The sequence below is a fragment of the Dipodomys spectabilis genome, unplaced genomic scaffold (genome assembly GCF_019054845.1).
Source record: "Dipodomys spectabilis isolate Male_0828 unplaced genomic scaffold, ASM1905484v1 ptg000116l, whole genome shotgun sequence".
NCBI classification, from domain to species: Eukaryota; Metazoa; Chordata; class Mammalia; order Rodentia; family Heteromyidae; genus Dipodomys; species Dipodomys spectabilis.
Genome location: NW_024870793.1, coordinates 317792 through 335307, shown reverse-complemented (window position 1 = coordinate 335307; position 17516 = coordinate 317792). Strand labels below are relative to the sequence as shown.

Sequence of the window (17516 nt, the reverse complement as noted above, 5' to 3'; positions counted from 1 at the left end):
AGAAGTTTTGCATCAATACTCATCAAAAAAGAGAACAAAGAAATGGGTCTATAGTTCTCTTTGTTTTCATTTTTTTCTATTTCTTCCTTTTTTACATGACTTAATTGCTGTTCCACTCATCCCCAGATATATACCTGCCATTGATTATTAGATCTTATGCCCATTGGGTACATACTTAATCCAGAAGTTTATCACTCAATTGACAACCTCAGGCTTAACTTCTTTAATAGCAGTATTATATCTTTATACCTATATAATTTTCAAGTAACTAATTTTAGGAAATTTTATTTTTTAGTTTTCATACCTCTTTCATATCTATCCCCTCTTCTCATTCTATCCTTTTCTTCTCTCAATATCACTTCCTTAAACTTATATAATTTTTACATGTTTCATTTTTAAATTTAAATTTTTGTTTTTCCATTTTTTCTTGTTTTTTTGTTTGTTTTACTCACTCTCCTATCATTCTGTCCAATCCATTTCCCTCTCTGCGATTAGAATTTGGTTAAATTCACTCTTTTTTTCCCTCTCCACATCCCTCTAATCCTATTTTTCAACACATTTCTCCTTAAACCTAAAAATTTCTGGTTTGCCAAATTTATCTTTGCTGTTTTTAGCCCATTAATCCACAGTTGTTTGATATTGAATAGATTGTATCTGATGAACTAGATTGTATCTGCAGCCATTTTCATTGTGCAACTACAGTACTTTGGTTGATGCTTGCCTTAAAATAGTGTTCTAGCACAAAATTCGTGTTACTTTCATACAAAATGGGCAGAACAAGCCAGAAAAACACAAGAAAAATGGCAGGTCCGGGTATCTCAAGTCACACTCATTACATCTGGTAACAGAACAATTCATGAATAATCCAGAGGAGAGTTCTTATAAAGATCTACAAATACTACTGCTGAACATGGTGAATGAAAACATTGAAAATCTGCAAAGGACTCAGTGTGAACATTATAAGGAGAAAGAGGAGGCAAAGCAAAGGTTAATAGAGGAACGAGCATTGAAGACAGCCTAGATATTATAGTGAAAGTACATACAACTATCCAAGACAAATCCAAATAATATAACAGATCTATTCAACATTTGGAAGACACCATCAAAAGGCCTAATCTGAGGATAATGGGTGTAGAGGAGCACATAGGGACAGAAGTTAATGGTTTAGGAAATTCATTTAACAGGATCCTAGCAGAGAACTTCCCAAACATGCAAAAAGTTAGGCCTATTCAGGTACAAGAAGATTTTAGAACCACAAATAGACCAGACCATAACAGGACATGCCACCATGACATTAAAATCCGCAGAGGATCAATTCAGACCAAGGAAAAGATCCTTAAAGCTGTCAAGGAGAAAAGGTTAATCACCTATAAAGGGAAACCAATTAGAATCACCTCAGATTTCTCAGCAGAGACAATCAAAGCAAGAAGAGCCCGTAATGATTTATGCCATGCCCTAAAGATAAACAACTATCAACCAAGATACTGTACCCAGCTATACTCTCCTTCACAACTGAAAGTCAAATAATAATTTTCCATAGCAAAGAAAAGCTAAAATAATATATCTCCACCAAGCCAGCCCTACAAAAGATACTTAAAGATTTCCTCACATAGAAAACCAAGAAGACCACAATAAGAGCAAAGAAACCGCACAAAAGTGAGAATCCAAGAACCATAAGAACACATTTGCCTCAGCACCCAAGAAGTTGGATAACATGGCAGGAACTCCCAAAAACCTCTCAGTCATATCTTTCAACATTAATGGGCTTAACTCTCCAATTAAGCAACATAGATTATCTAGTTGGATTACAAAGCAAGATTATTCTATCTGCTACCTTCAGGAGTCACACCATGCCTATAAAAACAAACATTTTGAAAGTGAAAGACTAGAACAAAATGTACCAAGCATTCTCATTGTGGTGATGTGGTATCACAATGCTGTTTTGATGTGCATTTCTTTTATGGCTAGGGAGGTTGAGCATTCCTTCATGTGTCTACTGGCCATCCTTCTTTCCTCTTCAGAGAAGTTTCTCTTTAAGTCTTTTGCCCACTTATTTATTGGCCAATTGTTTCTTTGAGGATTTGTTGGGGATTTAATTTTTTGAGTTCCAAGTATATTTTAGACATGAGTCCCTTGTTCATTGTATGGATAGTAAATGTCTGCTCTCAATCCGTGGGCTTTCTATTGATCTTGCTAGCTATAACCTTTGCAGAGAAGAAGCTCTGCAATTTCATGCAATCCAGTTTGTCCAACCTTTCATTGATTTGTTGTGTTTCTGGGTCTTTATTAAGAAAATTTCGACCTGTGCCAAAGAGACCTAGGATTTCTGCTATTCCATCCTGTAATATTTTCAGAGTATCTGCTTGACTCTGAGCTCTTTGATCCTTTTGGATTTGATTCTGGTCAGGGTGATATATGAGGATCTAGCTTTAGTTTTTTACAAGTGATTATCCAATTTTGCCACACCATTTCCTGAAGAGGCTGTCTTTCTTCCATTCTCTTTTTTTCTCTCCCTTTTTTATCGAAGATTAGATGGCTATAGGTCTGTGGGTTCATTTCTGGGTTTTCAATTCTATTCCATTGGTCCTGAAGTCTGTTCTTGTGCCAGTACCAAGCTGTTTTGATTACTATAGCTTTTTAGGAGGGTTTATAATTCGGTATTAATATTCCTCCAGCACTTTTCTTTCTGTTTTTGATCACTTTTGCTATTTGGGGTCTTTAATTGTTCCATATGAATTTTTGGGTTTCCTCTACTATTTTCTTGAAGAATGAGATTGGAATATTGATAGGTTTCGCATTGAATTTGTAGATAGCCTTGGGGAGTATTGCCATTTTCACGAGGTTGATCTTTCCATTCAAAGAGCATGGGAGGTTTTCCCACTTTCTAATATCCGTTTTCATTTCCTTTTTCAGATTTTTAAAGTTTTCGTCATAGAGGCCATTCACTTCTTTGGTTACTTTAATTCCTAAGCATTTTATTTTTTGTGGAGTTATTACAAATGGAGTTGCTTTCATGATTTCAGCCACACTTTTCTCATTGTTGGCATACAGAATAACCATTGATTTTTGAGGGTTAGTTTTATATCCTGTTATTTTGCCAAAGTTTTGAAGACGCTGGAGGGGATTTGAACAGAACGGAAAATTACTGCAATGTTTGTGGGAATGTAAACTTGTTCATCTACTTTGGAAAATGTTATGGAGATTCCTCAGAAGACTCCACATAGAGCTCCCCTGTGACCCAGCAATCCCACTTTTGGGCATTTAACCATATGATCACAAACAAGACCATACTAAAACTACCAGCACAACTATTTTTATTGCAGCATTATTTACCATAGCTAACATATGGAACCAACCCCGATTCTCCTCAGTAGATGAATGGATCAAGAAAATGTGGTGTACATACACAATGGAATTCTATGCCTCCATCCGAAAGAATAGCATTGACCCATTTGTTAGGAAATAGAATGACTTGGAAAAATTATATTAAGTGAAGTAAGCCAGGCCCAAAAAAATATAGGTCCCTTGCTTTCCCTTATTTGCAATACCTAGTATATATCTGAGACAAACAGAAACTGTCAGACAACTTGATGTTAGGTGAAATGAACCACATGTTAAGGATTCAATTTTTTTAATTTCCTGTGATTGTTTCTAAGATGTTTATAAGATGAAATCTTTGTTGCTTTGTATGTATCTTCCCCAGAGTATAAGCCCTGCTTTCACTGTATTTGGTGTTGATATATTTTGTGGAGGGAAACAGAAAAAAACAAACTGCTTAAATAGGCTTACAGGTGGACCCATTACAACTATAAGATTTACAAGACGTTATATTTATAAATGTACTTTACAACTTCGGTGGGGTGGGGGATGGACGGGTGGGGATGGGGAGGTAGGGGGCTGTAGGGATAGGGGTGTGGAAATGGGAAGGGATGTTATGGGGAAACAAAGGATGAGGCAACAATGCTTGATAAGAAATTTACTCACTATCTTGCATATGTAATTGTAAACCCTCTTATGATATTTTCATGATAAAACAAAACAAACCAAACAAACAAAAAAATCTACCAAGCAAATGGCCCCCATAAACAGGTGGGAGTTACAATCCTAATATCTGAAAAAATTGACTTCAAATTAACATTAGTCACAAGAGATAAGAAAAGTTTATCATATACTAATTAAGGGATCTCTCCTTCAGGAGCATATTACAATTCTGAATATCTATTCGCAAACAACGGAGAACCCAAATTTATGCAAGAAACACTACTTTCTTGCAATGATCACATAGATACAAAGACATTAAGTATTGGGGGATTTAAAACACTACTATCACCACTAGATTGATCAACTCTTTAAAAACTCAATAGAGAAACTGCACACCTAACCAATTGCATAGGTCAACTAGTTTTAACAGACATCTACTGAGTATTTCAATCAGCAGCATCAGAATACATGTTTTACTCACCAGCACATGGAACATTTTCCAAAATAGACCAGATTTTAGGTAACAAATCAAACTTGTCTAAATTCAGAAATATTGAAGTAATACCTTGCATTCGTTTAGAACACAATGGAATAAAATTAGAACTCCACACCAAAAGCCACCAAAGAGAGTCCTGTAACACTTGGAGGCTGAACAACACACTGTTGAATCACCAGTGGGTCACGGAAGTGATGAGAAAGGAAATTAAAATGTTCATGATATTCAACAAAAATGAACACACAAATTACCAACTCCTCTGGGATACAGCAAAGGCAGTATTCAGAGGCAAGTTTATAGCTCTGAGTTCCTACATCAACAAATTGGAGATATCTGAAACCAACAATTTAATGAGACATCTGAACCACCTTGAAAAAGAGGAGCAAGATAAACGCCAATACAATAGATGGAAAGAAATCATTAAAATTACATCAGAATTAAAAAAAAATAGAATCCAAATATGAAAACAGAAAGAATAAAAAAAAAAGAATTGGTACTTTGAAAAATTAACAAATTTGACAAACCCTTAGCAAATCTTATGAGAAAAAGAAGAGAATACAGAAAAAAAAATAAACTCAGAGATGAGAATGGAAACATAAATACAGAAACAACCAAGATTCAGAATATTGTAAGGGAATACTTTTCAAATCTTTATACTAGTAAGTTAGAGAACCTGGCAGAAATGGACGTTTTCCTAGCAAATATCGTAATGCTGAAAGTAAACCAAGATGAGTTAAACCGTCTTAACAGGCCCATATCAAACATTGAAATAGAAACAGTAATAAGAGACCTCCCGTCTCAGAAAAGCCCAGAACCAGATGTATTTACAGCGGAATTCTACAAGACCTTCATGGCAGAGCTCACCCCAATACTCCTTCAACTCTTCAATGAAATTGAAGGAGAAAGTTCACTACCGAAATCATTCTATGAAGCCATCATAACCCTCATCCCCAAACCGGGCAGGGATTCATCAAAGAAAGAGAACTATAGACCCATTTCTTTGTTCTCTTTCTTTGATGAATGTTGATGCAAAACTTCTCAACAAAATTTTGGCCAATTGACTTGAACAATTCATCCAAAAATTCATACACCACGATCAAACAAGATTCACTTCAGGGATGCAAAGCAGGTTCAATATAACAAAGTAAATTGGTATAATTTATCGCATCATCAACAGCAAGGATAAGAACCACATGGTTATCTCAATAGTTGCAGAAAAATCATTTGACAAGGTCCTACACCCCTTTGTGATGAGGGTTCTGGAAAAATTAGGAATCCAGAGAGCATTCCTCAATACAATAAAGGCTGTATATGACAAAAACCTACAGCCAGCATAAAACTTAATGGTGAAAAACTAAAGCCATTTCCTCTTAACTCGGGAACAAGAAAAGGATGTCCACTCTCTCCACTTCAATTTAGTATTAGAATGACTAGATACAGCAACAAGAAAAGAGGCAAATATAAAAATGATCCAAATAGGGAAAGATGAAATAAAACTCTTTCTCTTTGCAGATGACATTAGCTTGTGTTTAATGAATACCCCAGTCTCCACTCCCAAGTGACTCAAGCTGATTCTAAACTTTGGCAAAGTAACATGGTATAAAATTAACCCTCAAAAATCAATGGCTTTTCTCTATGCCAACAATGATAAAAGTGTGGCTGAAATCAGGAAAGGAACTCCATTTCTAATAGCCCCACAACAATAAAATACCTAGGAATTAACTTAATTTCTCTGTGATGAAAACTTTAAAAACTTGAAAAAGGAAATCAAAACATAAATTCGAAAGTGGAAAAATCTCCCATATTCCTGGATTGGAAGGATCCACATCGTGAAAATGGCAATACTTCCCAAGGTTATCTACTAATTCAATGCAATGCCTATCGATATTCCTACCAGATGCTTCAAGGAACAAATAAAGGACCCAAATAGCAAAAACAATCCTTAACAGAAAGAACAGTGCTGGAGGAATATCAATACCAAACTTCAAACTCTACTACAAAGCTATAATAATCAAAACAGCTTGGTACGGGCACAAGAACAGACCTCAGGACCAATGGAATAGAATTGAAAGGCCAGCAATGAATCCACAGACCTATAACACTGTAATCTTCAATAAACTAAAAACTATAAAGGAAGAAAGACAGCCTCTTCAGTAAATGGTGCTTGCAAAATTGGTAAATTACTTGTAGAAAACGAAATCTAGATCCTTATATATCATCCTGCAACAGAATCATCTCCAAATTGATCAAATACCTCGGAGTCAAAGCAGACACTCTGAAAACTTTAAAGAATGGAGTAAGAGAAACCCTAGGTCTCCTTTGCACAGACCAATATTTTCTTTAAAGGGACCCAGAAACAGAACAAATCAAAGAAAGGATGGACAAATGGGATTGCATTAAATAGCAGAACTTCTGCATGGCAAACACATAGCTAGCAAGATCAATAGAAAGCCCATGGATTGGGAGATCTTCACTAGCCATACAAAGAACAAGGGCCTCATATCTAAAGTATACCTGGATCTCTAAAAAATTAAATCCCCCAACAACAAATCCTCAAAGAAACAACTTCCCAATAAATAAGTGGACTAAAGCCTTAAATAGAAACTTCTGTGAATAGGAAAGAAGGATGGCCAGTAGACACATGAAGAAACTCTCAACCTCCTTAGCCAGAAAAGAAATGCAAATCAAAACCACATTGTGATACCTCCTCACCCCAGATAAAATGTCTATAATCACGATCTCTAATAACAACAGATGCTGGAAGGGATGAGGACAGAAGGGAACCTCACTGCATTGTTGGTGGGAGTGTAAACTTGTTCAGCTACTTTGGAAATTAGTATGGATGTTTCTCAAAGACTTTACATAGAGCTCTCCAATGACCCAGCCATCAGACTTTTAGGCATTTACCCCAAAGATCACAAACAAAACCATACTAAAGCTACCATCATAACTATGTTTATTGCAGCATTATTTACCATAGCTAAGATATTGAACCAAACAAGATGCCCCTCAGTAGATGAATGGATCAAGAAAATGTGGTCTATATACCCATTGGAATTCTATGCCTCCATCAGAAAGAATGACATTGCCACATTTGTTAGGAAATAGAAAGAATTGGAAAAAGTATATTAGGTGAAGTAATCCAGGACCAAAGAAACATAGTTCCATTGGTTTCCCTTACTTTCAATCCCTAGTATATGTCTGAGACAAGCGGAAATGTTCAGATATGTTAATGTTTAACGAAATGTACCCCAGAGAAAGGATTCAAATGTTTTTCTTTCTTATGATTGTTTCTAACATAGTTATAAGATGATTTCTTTCTTGCTTTGTATGTCCCTTCCACAAGGTATAACCCTGCTTTCACTGTATTTTATGTTGGTATAATTTGTGGAGGGGAAGGGAAAAAACAAATGTGGACCCATTGCAGCAATGAGATGTAGAAGATTTATGTCGAAAAACGAACTTTACAACTTTGTCTAGGGGGGATTAAAGGGGAGGGGGAGTGGGGGGATGATATGGGAAGGGATGGGAAGGGGAAACAAAGGAGGAGGCAAAAAAGCTTGATGAGAAATATACTCATTTCCTTGCACATGTAATTGGACCCACTGCTTACGATATTTTCACAATAAAAAATTATCTGAAAAAATTGTATGAATTGATAGTGCATATGATTTTATTTTTCATTACAAACATAGAATGTAGTAAAAGTTTTCATTGCAGTTACACTGTACTAGGTTGTGGGCAGATTCTAATGTAAATAATATACTGTGTTCATGTAGAGAATTTGAGCATCAAAAATTTTAATATGCCTGTGGTCCTAAAACCAATACCTTACTGATATTGTTTGACAAATACAACTTCCTATAAGTACAGAAATTTTCCTTGTATCTTTTTAATAAATATTTTATTGTAAATGTCCTGTGCAAAGGGTTTACAGTTACATAAATAAGGTATTGAGTACATTTCTTACTGAACATTTTTACCCCCTCCTTGGTTTTTCCCATAACATCCCTTCCCTCCACACCCCCTCAACCATTCCCTCCACCCCCCTCCCCCATCTGATAGAGTGTCTTGTACATCTCATTGTTACAATGGTTCAACCTGTATCCTTTCCTTGTATCTTCAATGAAGAAATGCTGGCTTGATTTATGCTGCTTCTACTTGTGTAGATACACCTAAAATCACTCGCTAAGTCCAAGAGCACATAAATCATATGCACATCATTTTTTTCATTTTGTTATAATTGTGTTCTATACATTTATTGACAGGTTACAAATTATTCTCAAATTTTAATGCATTAAAATACTTTATTTTTTCTTATTTTCTTAGCTAGGGAATCAGCAAGACCTCAGTATGTATTCCTCACAAAGGACTTTTCAAATGGGTTGGTGAAATGTTGAGCTGAGCTCCCATCTTCTGAGGACTCACTCTTCTGCTTAGGAATTGATGCTGGCTGTTGGAAAAGAGCTCAAGGAAGAATGTCATTTAAAGCCTTATAACTTTATTCTGTACCAGGGTATTTTCCTGCTACTTTGGTTGTTGAGAGTGTCTACAAGAACAAGCATTCCCTGGGGAGCACGGAGATGCCATATGAGGTTTACTTACTGAGATTTCCGAGTGACTTGCTATCACTTGTACTGCATTTTGCAAATCGAATCTGTCAAAACTGTTTTAAGAGTTAAGAGGAGTGGTAAAAGAACTTTTAGAGATAAATACTTCTTCAACATATTTGGTTCCAAGCATTCTGTCTAAGGCATAATCAACAACTAGTGAAACTTGTGTTGTCTGTAGCTATGTGTCTTTTTCTATGTGTGCATGTATACATGTGTATATGTATATGTGTATTTTTGTGTATAGTAACATGCATGTCTACATATATAAGGGCATATACACACATATATTCATTTACAAATAAATATACATATATAAATATATGTGCATATATATATATATATATATATATATATATATATATCAGTTGTTCAGTGATTTAATCTATAGTTCCCAGCATATTGCCATTCTCACAAAGTGTACATGATAAACTGCTCTGAGGATCTTTGTTGTATGATAGGCATCTTTTGTACTCACTTCCCCCATTAACCTTGTTTTTCATCCCTGAATAACTTCGGTCTACTTTCCATAGGTTAGCATTGTTTTCATTATATGTATTCACTGATAATAAAAGAAAAAGTCTGTAAAAGAAAAAGAACTTTTAGGTCAGAGGTTAAAAGTATCCTATCGTCTCAATGATTCCTATGGGATAAAATTTGTAATAGTAGTAAAAGTGAAAAGGAATTCCTGTTTTGCCATTTAAAATAGAATAGAATAACATCTCTCACTGTTATAACTCTTAAAGAATGCAAGGGTAACTGATGGTCTCTATCATGTTTCCACAACACCAGTGGATTCTGAAGGATAATAGTAGACCAGCAGAAATTCTAAGTACCAGACATGGAGCATGAAAGAAAAAGAGAGGAAATAAGAGAGTGAAAGAGAAAGAGAAATATCACAATACTGAAAGTGCATAAGAGATAAACAAGAGCTGTATGAGAATATTCATACTGCTATCTTTAGACTCTACATCTACATTTGGAAGTATTTGATGTATGATAAGCCATCAACATGAAATATAAAGTTATTTTGATAAAAATAAAAATGACTCCGAAGAAAATATAAATGCACAAACAATCTTCACAGAAGCAAACTCTCAGAAATATTTCATCACTTTGAAAAGGATAAAGTGGCTAAAGTTAGTATAACTTTAGAAATATGACAATTCACAAAGACATAAAAAGATATTGATATATTTCATTATATAACCCAAAGAAGAAATCAAATATTGTTTAGATGATTTTTTTAAAACATAGTCTCTCAGGTACTGGGAAGGTGGCTCAGTGGTAGAGTGCCTGCCTTGCATGCATAAAGCCCTGGGTTTGATTCCTCAGCATGACATAAGCAGAAAAAGATGGAAGTGTGTTCTGGCTCAAGTGGTAGTGCTAGCCCGGAGCTGAGGGAGAGCACCTAGGACCCAGAGTTCAAGCCCCATGACCAGAAAAATCAAAATATGAAACAAAACAAAACACAGTCTCTCACTTTTGTGGCCTCAACTCTGTAATACCAATGCTTCAGCCTAGGGCTAAGATTTTAGGTGTGGGTATTTATCAACACTCCTGATTCAGACTCTACTTAATCATTTTTAAAATTAATATTTTGTTCTTAATTTTCCTCTTTGTAAATTCATATGCCCTATAAAAAATGGTTTGGCCATCCCAGTAACCTTCTCAAAGTACCTCATATTGATGACTTTCAAAAAGTTGTATTATATTACTAGGAAAACAATGCTACAAATAAGGAAAACCAATAACAAAATATTAATGATTAAAATAAAACTAAAATAATTATCAGTGTTTTCAGTATTTGAAGGGTACTAACTATTAGATTTTACTATTTTCTCATATTCCTGTACATTTAAAATGGGCTAAGATTATGATATTCAAAAAGAGGTTTTTAGGGTATGAGTAATCTTTAAAGTTACCCACTAAGATTACTATTTATGGCTCATCTAATCATTTGTATATGGTTTATATAATCATTTGTTCCTCGCTAACATATAAAATAAGGAAGCCAGGGGCTGGGAAGGTAGCTCAGTGGTAGAGCGCTTGCCTTGAATGCATGAGGCCCTGGGTTTGATTCCTCAGCACCACATAAGCAAAAAGAAAAAAGCCGAAAGTGGCGCTGTGGCTCAAGTGGTAGAGCGCTAGCCTTAAGCTGAAGAGCTGAGGGAGAGTCCCAGGCCCATAGTTCAGGCCCCACGACTGGACCCCCCAAAAATTAAAAAACATAAAATAAAATAAGGAAGCCTTATAGTTTTAACAGAAACTGTGTAGTTAACAAAGTCTTAACTCTTTATTCTGCTCCTTTACAGAAAGACTTGGCAACTTCTCATTAGTAATGTTTCTATAAACTCTGAAATATACATACATAGTAGCATATGTCTGTTAACATAAATCTTAAATACTTTATCGAAAAGTTTTATTACCTGCCAAACAGTCCTAGTTTTAGCATATATAAGCAAAGTCCCAAAATTAAATATATTTAAACCATTAAAACTTTTAACAAAACTTAACACTTGCTGCAGTGTTCATTATCACAGGTGCCTTGTATAGAATAATTGAATTCCTCCACCTACACATCTCTTGAACAATAAATATCTGGAATTATTTTGTTTTTGACATGTCATTCTTGACTTTATTCTTAAATGTGTGCTTATGTAAGAAGTACATGGCTCTAAAATTTCATGAAAATTTTTTTAAACTTACTTTTTGTTGAATTGTCTAGTTTAAGAAAATCAATTACACTTTATGTATAAAACATGTTCTATGCTCTATTCAGCATCACGTACTCTAACATTGGAACGATACAGAGAAGATTTGAATGGCCCCTGCGCAATTATGACAGGCAAATGCCTGTACCATTCCATATTTTTACAACAACAGATGCTGGAGGGTATGTGACCACAAGGGAACTGTACTGCACTCTTGGTGGGAGTGTAAACTTGTTCAACCACTTTGGAAAGTAGTATGGAGGTTCCTCAAAAGACTCCACATAGAACTCCCCTATGACACAGCAATCCCACTTTTGGGCATTTACCCAAAAGATCACAAACAAGACGGTACTAAAACTACCAGCACAATTATATTTATTGCAGTATTGTTTAAGATAGCTAAGATATAAGACCAACCCCGATGCCCCTCATCAGATAAATAGATCAAGAAAATGTACTATTTATACCAATGAAATTCTATGCCTCCATAAGAAAGAATGGCATCACCCAATTTGTTAGAAAACGGAAAGACTTGGAAAAAGAAATTGTTAAGTGAAGTAAGCCAAGTCCAAAGAAACATAGGTCCCAGAGTTTCCCTAATTTTTAATAGCTAATATATGTCTGGGATAAGCAGAAAAGGTCAAAATCTATACACATATGACCAGATATGATGTTGTTAAGGGAAATCAATCCCCAAATAGGAACACAAGTGTTTTTTTTTTTTTTCTTTATTGCTATTGTTCTAATGTACTTATAACAGGCTATGTGATTTTTTTGTTTCTTTATATGTTCCTCCCCCATGCTATAACCCCTGTTTTCACTGTATTTGAATTTGGTGTGCCCACCTCTTGTATATATGCTCCTGTAATTTGGGGAGGGGAAGGAAAAAAACAAAATGCTTAAATATGGATTCAGGTTGACCCATTGTAACAATGAGATGCACAAGACACTATGTTGAAAACTGAACTTTACAATTTAGGCAGGGGAACGGGGGAGGGGAGTGTACTTGTAGAGGTTGGCGGGAAGGGACGGTAGAGGGAAAATAAAGGAGGAGGTAACAATGCTTGTTAGGAAATGTAGTCATTACTTGCTCATGTAAATGTGACCTCTCTGTACAGTATTTTTAAAATAAAAAATATGAAAATGTTCTGAGATGAAAGAGTTTATTTCTTTTATTTTACTCAGATAATATGGTTAACAAAGAAATTAATGCAAAACACTGATATGAAGGCATTTTGAATGAATGTGTGTGTGCACGTGCACGTGTTCTCATGCACTTGCATGTATGTTGGTGTGCTCACAGTTTGAAAAATGGCTTAAAAGTCTTGCTAGGCCTTTCCTCTCTAGATTGATGAGCTACTATATGAGCTACATCTCCATTCCTGGCCCTTTGCTAGCTCATTGAAATTTTGAAAAATAATCTCATGAATGTATTTTGCCCTGATTGGCTTCCACTGTTATCCACAGATCTCTGGCTCCTGAGTAAATATGCCGAGTAGTTAGGATTACAGTTGTGACTAACCAGCACAAGGTTTTCAGAATAATTTTAAAAGTAGAAGAAAGTTTACTTCACGGGGGCCTCTTTTATCATCTCCTACTTTTAAAGCATTTTGGAGTTATTATTTGTGAATTTTTTTCGTTTTTTGGATTCTTAAGAAATTAAGTGATGATATTTAAACTTTAGTACTTTGTAAAATGGATCCTGGAAAAATGGGACAGAATATATTTGTCTCTTTTATAAGCTCAGCTCTGTGCATGATAACCCAATGTCACCAACACTGTCTGTGTTGAAGACAAAATGTAACAGAAAACAATCACCTTAGGCAATAAGTGCTATGGTATTATTTCTTGGACAATATGAACATTGAATAGAGTGTAAGAGAATGGAGAGATTTTACCTACCTTTTGTGTATTGCTGAAAGACTTTTGGAAACTGACTCATTTCCTTCCTCACAGTGTGTGTTTGGGCCATGCACTTACTGCCTTTACTTACAATTTTTCCCAACACTAAAATGGTAATAACATTAGCATTATAGAAAATGTTATCTTAAGAATTAAGGAAAATAAAACTTGTGAAATACTTAACAAAAACCTCCATGAATGAGTTTTGAGTTTAGCCAGCAGTTTTTTTTTAAATATTAAAAAGAATGCAATAAGTATTACAGAAACCATTGCATTTAGTGAGCAAACAGAAGTAATGTTATCTATTGATCATGCTCTTTTTCCAAGGAAGCCAGGTGGATTATTTCTCATGCTGTAAATCAAACTTGTTATCTTATGTCTTGATAGTGTAAAAATATCAGGACAAAATAATGAAGGAATGTTGTAGACTGAGGTGAAGTCCATATGAAAATGTTCAAAACTGATAAAACATAAAAGTATCTGAGCATTATATTGTGTTTTACATCCTTTAAGTTACATTGCAAAGTTAAGAAAGACCTAGAAGAATGGATTCTCTTTTTGATGTCCTATCATAGGTCCTTGGATGAACTCTTTCCTCATTCTTGTAAAGGCATCATCAGATGAGGGGAAATATATTATTTTTTGTTTGCTTCTGTCCATTTATTCTTCATTTGACATCTGAACTACTTGAGACTGAAAGAAAACAAGGAAATTAGACACGTAGTCTTTGGAAAGAACAATCAATGTGAAATAAATAAAATGCATACAGCCTTGTAAAAGGTCTGACTAAAGTGAGTTATATAGTCTCAAGCATAAACAGAAAATCATTAAGCAATATCATGTTATTTAAAATTGAAAATGTTAGGAGTTGCTTAATATTGTTCCTTTCTAATACCTTGAATCAATTATTGATTTTGTATAGAAAGATTGAAGATGAGATTAACAAGAAACGATTAAAAGTGGACAAAAGTTCTGAATCGACATGTTCTCCTTAAAGCCCTGAAAATTTCCAGTGGGTTTACAAAGTTCTTTAATACCACTTCTATGCTGGTTTAATTCTTTTTGAGCAGAAGTCATTAGAGAAATGTAACTCAAAATTACTATGATACTACTTCATAATTATTGTAACTTTTATCAAAAAAATGAAAGGAATCGGGTGTGGTGGTAAAGGCTTTTAATTCCAAGCACTTAGGAGGTTGGATTTAAGTCTAAGGCCAGTCTGGAGTACTGAAGATAATAAAAACCTGCCCTTTATTACCTTTTAACAAAGGTAATAATGCTGAAAGTGTGGAGAAAAGGAAATTTTCTACACTCTTCATCAAAATGCAGGTAGTATTCTCCTTGTAGAAAGTAATACGCAGCTTTCTAAAGAACTCCAATGTTGAAATATCATCTGCCCCACCAATCATGTGATTATTTCTCTATGAGTAACTCAAATATATCTGCAGTCCATTGTACTTATCATTCACAACAACAGCCAAGATATAAATCGAAGTTCAGTGTTCAACTGCAGACTAATAAAGCAACTGTGGTACATGCACAAATACCTTTTTCTGTTTCATCCTTAAAATAGCAAGAGACTTCTACCATTAGCCACAACTTACAATGAACTGAAAGATGTATTCTAAATGAAGAAAAATATTGTCTTCTGATCTTTGTAAACACACACACACACACACACACACACACACACACACACACACACACATCAACATCAAATATTAAGAGAGAAATTTTTAAAAAGTAAAGCAATGTGTAATTGCTGCATTTAGGTCACAATGTAGAAGATAGTACATATATAGGATGAACCGGTATAGAGTTGTAATGTACAATATGAGGATACAGGGGACAAGACTGGCCTTACATGGTTTCTCTTGTTTACAATATCTAGTATAAGTCTGATTCAAGCAGAAAAGGTCAGATAAGGTGGTGTTAGGGAAATAAACCCTAAAATATTTATTCATTTTTTTCTTTCATGCGATTGTTTCTAACACATTTTTAAAACTATTTATTTGTTGCTTTGTATGTCCCTCTCACACAGTATAACCTCTGCTTTCACTGTATTTGATGTCGATATAATTTGTGGAGGGGAAGGGGAAAAACAAATCGTTTAAATAGGGATACAGTTGGACCCATTGCAACAATGAAATGTACAAATCGTTATGTCGAAAACGAACTTTACAATTTTGGTGTGGTGGGGAAGCAGGGATGCTTGGGGGGGCGGGGGGAGGATGGGAAGAGATGGAAAAGGGAAAAAAAGGAGGAGGCTACAATGCTTGATAAGAAATGTACTCATTATTTTGCCCATGTAATTGTAACCCCTCTGTACATTATTTTCACAATAAAAAAAAGGAATGAAGCTAAGTAAGTAGGAGTTGTTCTTCTGAGTAGGGGTTACTCCTTTTGTTGTGCTTCCTTCAGTAATGGACAAGATGAACATTATTCTTTAAATATACCTGCCTGTTGCAGAAATAATAACAAACAATATACCAATAATGTTGCATGCTCAATATAGAACAAAATGTCAAATTAAAATACATGATATTATCCTTGGTGTAAACTAATTATTGCAAATAAAGGAAACCATGGGACCTATGTTTCTTTGTCTAGTTTACCTCACTTAATATGATTTTTTTTCCAAGATCTTCCATTTCCTTAAAAATGAGGTGGTACCTTTCTTTCTGATGAAAGCATAGTATTGCATGTACGTATACCTCTCTGGTGTGTGTGTGTGTGTGTGTGTGTGTGTGTGTGTGTGTGTGTGTGTGTGTGTTTCACTTTCTTGATCCATTCATCTACTGAGGGGCATCTGGGTTGATTCCATATCTTAACTAGGGTAAATACTACTGTATTAAAACATAATTGGGCTGGTAGCTTTAGTGTGGCCTTGTTTGTGGTCACTAGGGTAAATGCCCAGAAGTGGGATTACTGGGTAATAGGGGAACATTATTGTGTACATCAAGGATAATATTAATAGTTGAGCAGAATTGCTCAATATCTATGTACATAAGACTCTATAAGGTGATTCAAAGTTAAATCAACAAATGTTGATTTAACGTTTTGTTGTTCCTAATATACTACGTGGTTTGTTTTTACCCTTTTGTGTTTTCCCCACCTATGGTTTATTGCCTGAAGACACTGTATTTTAATCTGATGCCCTGGGTATTGTAAATATGTTGATCTTAACTTGGGAATGGAAAGAGAAAAAACTAAATGGTGAGACAAAGGACAAAGGAGTAACTTATGAAACTGTGCTACTCACAAGACAATATGTTGGGGGGGGGCGTTGGCAGGGAAGAGGGAAAAAATTGGAGAAGGGGTAACAAGTTAGAAAAGAAATAAATTCCTTACCTTACTTGTGTAAGTATAACCCCTCTGTACTTTACCTTAACAATAGAATTTAAATAAAAAATAAAATATATGAGTGCAACAATACAGGAGATAGGAGAGGGGGGAAATACTGTAGTATAGTGCAGTAAAACAGCTGTGGAAACCAGAAATTTTACTTTGACATAGGAAGGAATAAACTAGCACACAGATTTTCAGCCTTATGTGTCATTAAAAAGGGAAAACAAAATGCACAATCAGCAAACCAATAGAGATAAAATAGAAAACTAAGCACGTTGAATGGATGACTTGGACCAAGGCTAACAAATAACACAAGCTGGTAAGTTTAAAAAATATTACCCATAATTCTATTAAATGTTGTTTACATCACAATTTGTTAGCACTATAATTCAAATCACAGTTTAATAATATATCATTTTTATAATGTTATTTATTTTTGATTTCTTAATATAGAATGTTTGATAT

The 17516-nt window shown here is 34.9% G+C and overlaps 1 non-coding gene across 1 annotated transcript; it reads left to right on the top strand.

The window, feature by feature from the left end:
* The first annotated feature begins 11856 nt into the window (after positions 1-11856).
* Positions 11857-11963, top strand: LOC122115112. The gene has a single exon (XR_006148715.1). It is a non-coding gene; the product is annotated as a U6 spliceosomal RNA (small nuclear RNA).
* Positions 11964-17516: the final 5553 nt, after the last annotated feature.